Below are 7,500 nucleotides of genomic sequence, written 5' to 3' on the forward strand. Positions count from 1 at the left end.
GCGCTCTCCCCGGTCGCCAGCCGGGGGAGGTTCGTTAGCATTGGGAATCTCGTTCGTACGCAACAGCACGGACACTCGCCGTTTACCCAGACCGACCGTTCGACAAGCATATGCCTGGGGTGCACTTTTTCCATAAAACCAGCCTGTCTTTTTCTGGAGGTCTCGTACTTCCAGAGCTCCGACGGGGGCGTAATCTGGATTTTATATGCCCACCCAGAGCGAGTCTGAGTGGGACTCACGACGGTCTGATCAATGGTAGGGGGTGCTCTGTGTTTCGCACCACCACACTTGCCCTCTTCCATACAGCCCCGAAGGCCCGTTTTAGGACCGTCTTCCCTCCAGGTGGAGCTCCAGGGGGTGTCGGGTGAATCTGACTCTGGCCCAGGACGGGCCACCCTCCCTGGGCTGGCCAGGGAGGTCTGAGGGCATGGAGCTTTGGAACCACACCACGTCAGTGGACTTAGTCTATTTTTTTTCCCCAAGCTTTGGCACCAGAGCCGGACCACACCATGTGCGCTGGGCTCGTGCCCAGGAAAGATGCACCCTGCCTGGGGTTTCACTTTTTCCATAAAACCAGCCTGTCTTTTCCTGGAGGTCTCGTACTTCCAGAGCTCCGACGGGGCGTAGTCTGGATCTTATATGCCCACCCGGAGCGAGTCTGAGTGGGACTCACGACGGTCTGATCAATGGTAGGGGGGGTGCTCCGTGTTTTGCACCACCACACTTGCCCTCTTCCATACAGCCCCGAAGGCCCGTTTTAGGACCGTCTCCCCTCCAGGTGGAGCTCCAGGGGGTGTCGGGCGAATCTGACTCTGGCCCAGGACGGGCCACCCTCCCTGGGCTGGCCAGGGAGGTCTGAGGGCATGGAGCTTTGGAACCACACCACGTCATTGGACTTAGTCGATTTTTCTCAGAGCCGGACCCCCCCGCCATGTGCGCTGGGCTCGTGCCCAGGAAAGATGCACCCTACCTGGGGTGCACTTTACATAAAACCAGCCTGTCTTTTCCTGGAGGTCTCGTACTTCCAGAGCTCCGACGGGGCGTAGTCTGGATTTTATATGCCCACCCAGAGTGAGTCTGAGTGGGACTCACGACGGTCTGATCGCTGGTAGGGGTCCTCTGTGTTTGCCACCACCACGCTTCCCCTCTCTCATACATCCCCGAAGGCCCGTTTTAGGACCGTCTTCCCTCCAGGTGGAGCTCCAGGGGGTGTCGGGCGAATCTGACTCTGGCCCAGGACGGGCCACCCTCCCTGGGCTGGCCAGGGAGGTCTGAGGGCATGGAGCTTTGGAACCACACCACGTCATTGGACTTAGTCGATTTTTCTCAGAGCCGGACCCCCCGCCATGTGCGCTGGGCTCGTGCCCAGGAAAGATGCACCCTACCTGGGGTGCACTTTACATAAAACCAGCCTGTCTTTTCCTGGAGGTCTCGTACTTCCAGAGCTCCGACGGGGCGTAGTCTGGATTTTATATGCCCACCCAGAGTGAGTCTGAGTGGGACTCACGACGGTCTGATCGCTGGTAGGGGTCCTCTGTGTTTGCCACCACCACGCTTCCCCTCTCTCATACATCCCCGAAGGCCCGTTTTAGGACCGTCTTCGCTCCAGGTGGAGCTCCAGGGGTGGCGGGCAAATCTGAATCTGGCCCAGGACGGGCCACCCTCCCTGGGCTGGCCAGGGAGGTCTGAGGGCATGGAGCTTTGGAACCACACCACGTTATTGGACTTTGTCTATTTTTTTCCCCCAAACTTTGGCACCAGAGCCGGACCACCACACCATGTGCGCTGGGCTCGTGCCCAGGAAAAGATGCACCCTGCCTGGGGTGCACTTTTCAGAAAACCAGCCTGTCTTTTCCTGGAGGTCTCGTAACTTCCAGAGCTCCAGCGCGGCGTAATCTGGATTTTTTACATGCCCACCCAGAGTGACTCTGAGTGGGACTCACGACGGTCTGATCGCTGGTAGGGGTCCTCTGTGTTTGCCACCACCACGCTTCCCCTCTCTCATACATCCCCGAAGGCCCGTTTTAGGACCGTCTTCGCTCCAGGTGGAGCTCCAGGGGTGGCGGGCGAATCTGAATCTGGCCCAGGACGGGCCACCCTCCCTGGGCTGGCCAGGGAGGTCTGAGGGCATGGAGGTTTGGAGCCACCCCACATTTTTTGTACTTTGTCGTTTTTCGAGATCTGGGCTTCAGAGTCGAGCCCAGGCTCCGTTTCAAGGTGGGCATTGGGCTTCGTTCTTGCCCAGGAGACCCGCACCCTGCCTGGGATGCACTTTTCAGAGAAACCGGGCCGCCTTTTCCCGGAGGTTTTCGTGTTTTTCAGAGCTCCACCACAGCAGAGATTGAATCCTCTTCCCCAGCCAGAGTGCACCCTCTCTGGCTTGGGTGAGTGCCTTGAGTGCCCTGGAGGTCCGAACAGACAGCACGTTTATGGACTCTGTCTATTTTTCAAATTCGACTCCAGAGTCAAGCCGGCCAGGGGCTCTCTGAAGGCCCCTCTCTCCCTCATCCTCTACAAGAGCCCCAGGGTCCGTTTTAGGACCGTCTTCGCTCCAGGCGGAGCTCCAGGGGTGGCGGGGGAAATCTGAGTCTGGCCCAGGACGGGCCACCCTCCCTGGGCTGGCCAGGGAGGTCTGAGGGCATGGAGGTTTGGAGCCACCGCACCTTTTTTGGACTCTGTCGTTTTTCGAGATCTGGACTTCAGAGTCGAGCCCAGGCTCCGTTTCAAGGTGGGCATCGGGCTTTATTCGTGCCCATGAGACCCGCACCCTGCCTGGGATGCACTTTTCAGAGAAACCGGGCCGTCTTTTCCCTGGAGGTTTTCGTGTTTTTCAGAGCTCCACCACAGCAGAGATTGAATCTGCTTCCCCAGCCAGAGTGCACCCTCTCTGGCTTGGGTGAGTGGTGCCTTGAGTGGCCAGGGCCAACATCACCCACGGGCATCGGGCTTTATTCGTGCCCATGAGACCCGCACCCTGCCTGGGATGCACTTTTCAGAGAAACCGGGCCGTCTTTTCCCTGGAGGTTTTCGCGTTTTTCCAGAGCTCCACCACAGCAGAGATTGAATCTGCTTCCCCAGCCAGAGTGCACCCTCTCTGGCTTGGGTGAGTGGTGCCTTGAGTGGCCAGGGCCAACATCACCCACGGGGCATCGGGCTTTATTCGTGCCCAGGAGACCCGCACCCTGCCTGGGATGCACTTTTCAGAGAAACCGGGCCGTCTTTTCCTGGAGGTTTCGCGTTTTTCCAGAGCTCCACCACAGCAGAGATTGAATCTGCTTCCCCAGCCAGAGTGCACCCTCTCTGGCTTGGGTGAGTGCCTTGAGTGGCCAGGGCCAACATCACCCACGGGGCATCGGGCTTTATTCGTGCCCAGGAGACCCGCACCCTGCCTGGGATGCACTTTTCAGAGAAACCGGGCCGTCTTTTCCTGGAGGTTTCGCGTTTTTCCAGAGCTCCACCACAGCAGAGATTGAATCTGCTTCCCCAGCCAGAGTGCACCCTCTCTGGCTTGGGTGAGTGCCTTGAGTGGCCAGGGCCAACATCACCCACGGGGCATCGGGCTTTATTCGTGCCCAGGAGACCCGCACCCTGCCTGGGATGCACTTTTCAGAGAAACCGGGCCGTCTTTTCCCTGGAGGTTTTCGTGTTTTTCAGAGCTCCACCACAGCAGAGATTGAATCTGCTTCCCCAGCCAGAGTGCACCCTCTCTGGCTTGGGTGAGTGGTGCCTTGAGTGGCCAGGGCCAACATCACCCACGGGGCATCGGGCTTTATTCGTGCCCAGGAGACCCGCACCCTGCCTGGGATAGCAGATCGGTTTGTGTGAGTTCTGGTTGTGTGAGCGTTACCCTTCTACATCACCCCCATGGCCCGTTTTAGGACCGTCTCGGCTCCGGGCGGACAGCCGGGGGGCAGGGGGCGAATCTGCCTCCGGCCCGGGTCGGAGCACCCTCCCCGGGGCCGTGCGTGGAGACCCGTCGCGCCCGGAGCTCCCGTGCAACCCCACGTTTTGGACTTGGGTTTTGGAGCGAGCGAGCGGGGTCGAAACCCCGGGGGCCGAGCCGCCACGGAGCCCCCGAGCCCCGGGGACGAAGCCCCGGGAGCGAGGTCCCTCCGTGGAGGCGCGAGCCCCCGGAGCCCGGCCGCCCGCCCGGGGAGGAGAGCGCACGCTCCCCTACCCCTCAAAACCCACGTGGCTGGTTGCAGCAGACCCTGTGCACCGGAGGTTCCTCCAGGAGCGCGGGGCTGGGCGCTCCAAGCCCAAGTCATACAGGCAACCATGCCTCCCCGGGACTCCCCCTGCGAGCGGCGGCTGTTTGAAGGACGGTAACCCCACCGCACGGGGCTTCAAACGACCGTAGCTCGCCGAAGGCGGCTCCGATCGACGCCAAATTTTTGTCGGCTGGAGAACGGGACGAGACCTTTCGAATGAGACCGCCCCCAGCCCCGTGGGCCCCCGGGGGCCCGAGATACGGGCCCCCAAAGCGCCCCGGAAGCGGAAAAACGCAAATATCTCGCCGAAAAGTCGACGTGCCCGGCCGAGGCCGGGCTCATTCGAACCGTCTCGCCGAGCTGAACGCGTCCATATGCGTTTCGTCGTTTTTGGTCGAGTATTCGCGGAGATATCGGCCGAAAACCCTCGGCCGCGCTCTGAAATGGCGCCCGCCGATGACGTCACGATCCCGGGAGAAAATCGCCCGTATCTCCGCGACGCGAAGGCCCAGAGAGCTCAAATTTGGGTGGCGAGGTCCCACGGGGGCCCTCGCTCGAACCAGGGCGGCGGCGGGCCCCGGGGACGCCCCCTACCGGATCGCCGTTCGCCGGGACCCCCGACTTTGAACGGCTATAACTCGGGGACCCGGGCGAGTTGGACCTCGTGGGTGGGCTCTTTCGAAAGGCCCCGTCCGGCACTACGGTCGATTCGAGTTTGGGGAAGATTGGCCCAGGGGTTCGCGAGATATAAGCCAAAAACGCCGCGCCTTTGACCGGGCCTAACTCCCTGACCCCGAGGCCCCCGGGGACGCGGGTGGCCTCTTTGGATAGGGCCCCTCGAGGCCTTGGGAAGACCCGAGTTTGAAATTTTTTCGCCCGGCCGTCTTCGAGATATCGGCGAAAAACGGAATCTTCCCGTCTTGTGGGTGTGGGTGTCTCCGGGGGGCGGGGGGACTTCCAGGACCCCGGGGGGGGCCACCTGGCCGTGCCCGAGGACGGTGCACCTCCCTGGGTGTGCCGTCAGAGCCTCCGGGGCCCCCGGAAGTCCCCGCCCACTGCACGTTTTCGGACTTTGAGGGATTTTCGGGCCCCGAATTCGAACGCCCGTAGCTCGGGGACCCGGCGGCCCAGAGACACCGGACTCGGGTCAAGTGTGGCGTCCCGGCGGGCCCCTCGCAAAGAGCCCGCCCCCGAGCTCCGGGGCCCCCGGGTCCCGGAGAAAAGGGGCCCGACGTGTCGGGGGGGCGCCTGGGAAGGAAAGGTCCCAGGGGCCCGGGGGAGGCGGGGTCCGAGAGGGCCCGTGGGGAGCCCCCGACACCCGAAAGGGCGAGCCGCTGGGACCTCCCCTCTCCGAGATACGGGCCGTTTTCTCCGAAAGTCGCCCGCGCGTAACGGGGCCCATCTCGGGACCGGGAGGTCCCAGCGGCTCGCGGCGGCGGGTGCGGGGCCCGCTCTCGGGGACCTTGCTCCTCCCGCCGTCCCGAGCCACGGGGACCTTCCGGTCCCGAGATACGGCCACTTCCTGTCCAGCTTTGACCGGGTGTAACTCGAAAAGTAAGCCGAGTTGGGGCTCCACACTCGGGGGTATTGGGGGCCTCTAGGAGGGCCCCCCACGCCGGGTGTATGGGGCCCCAACTCGGCTTGGTTCCGGAGATATGGCCCTTTAAAGTTTCAACTTTGACCGGGTGTAACTCGAAAAGTAAGCCGAGTTGGGGCTCCACACTCGGGGGTATTGGGGGCCTCTAGGAGGGCCCCCCACGCCGGGTGTATGGGGCCCCAACTCGGCTTGGTTCCGGAGATATGGCCCTTTAAAGTTTCAACTTTGACCGGGTGTAACTCGAAAAGTAAGCCGAGTTGGGGCTCCACACTCGGGGGTATTGGGGGCCTCTAGGAGGGCCCCCCACGCCGGGTGTATGGGGCCCCAACTCGGCTTGGTTCCGGAGATATGGCCCTTTAAAGTTTCAACTTTGACCGGCTGTAACTCGAAAAGTAAGCCGAGTTGGGGCTCCACACTCGGGGGTATTGGGGGCCTCTAGGAGGGCCCCCCACGCCGGGTGTATGGGGCCCCAACTCGGCTTGGTTCCGGAGATATGGCCCTTTAAAGTTTCAACTTTGACCGGCTGTAACTCGAAAAGTAAGCCGAGTTGGGGCTCCACACTCGGGGGTATTGGGGGCCTCTAGGAGGGCCCCCCACGCCGGGTGTATGGGGCCCCAACTCGGCTTGGTTCCGGAGATATGGCCCTTTAAAGTTTCAACTTTGACCGGCTGTAACTCGAAAAGTAAGCCGAGTTGGGGCTCCACACTCGGGGGTATTGGGGGCCTCTAGGAGGGCCCCCCACGCCGGGTGTATGGGGCCCCAACTCGGCTTGGTTCCGGAGATATGCCCGTTTGAAGTTGCAACTTCTACCCAGTCTAATAATCCCAAAATAATAATTAAATAAAAAAAAAAAATAATAATAAAAATAAAAATAAGCCGAGTTGGGGCTCCACACTCTGGGCCTGGGGGGCACCACTAGGAGATCCCCCTGTGCCCAGAGCGTGGAGCCCCGAATCGGCTTTCCACACCACTCACACCGGTTTCTGACTACCTTAAGAGAGTCATTGTTAGTCGCGCAGTTTACCCGACTCTGGGAACCGGGGCTTTGGGCTTGGGGGAGACCCACCGCTCGCCCCCTAACACGTCGGGGGGGACCAGGGGGCACCCGCCTGGACCCCCTCAGCCCCACTTCGGAGAACCAGAACGCTGGCCAGGGACCCCCACGGCGGTTGAAGTTTGAACTTCTACCCGGTGCATCCCGAAAAATTGAAAAAAATAAAATAAAATAAGATTAAAATAATAATAATAATAATAATAATAATAATTTTTAAAAAATAAGCCGAGTTGGGGCTCCACACTCTGGGCCTGGGGTGGACCACTAGGAGATCCCCCTGTGCCCAGAGCATGGAGCCCCAACTCGGCTTTCCACACCACTCACACCGGTTCCTGCCTACCTTAAGAGAGTCAAAGTTACTCCCGCAGTTTACCCGACTCTGGGAACCGGGGCTTTGGGCTTGGGGGAGACCCACCGCTCGCCCCCTAACACGTCGGGGGGACCAGGGGGCACCCGCCTGGACCACCTCCTGCCCGACTCGGAGAACCAGAGCTCTGGCCAGGGACCCCCGCGGCGGTTGAAGTTTGAACTTCTACCCGGTGCATCCCGAAAAATTGAAAAAATAAAATAAGATAAAAAAAAATAAATAAAATAATAATAATTTTAAAAAAAATAAGCCGAGTTGGGGCTCCACACTC

Source organism: Pimephales promelas, chromosome 2, assembly GCF_988280905.1.
Source record: "Pimephales promelas chromosome 2, fPimPro1.hap1.1, whole genome shotgun sequence".
In the NCBI taxonomy this organism is placed as follows: domain Eukaryota; kingdom Metazoa; phylum Chordata; class Actinopteri; order Cypriniformes; family Leuciscidae; genus Pimephales; species Pimephales promelas.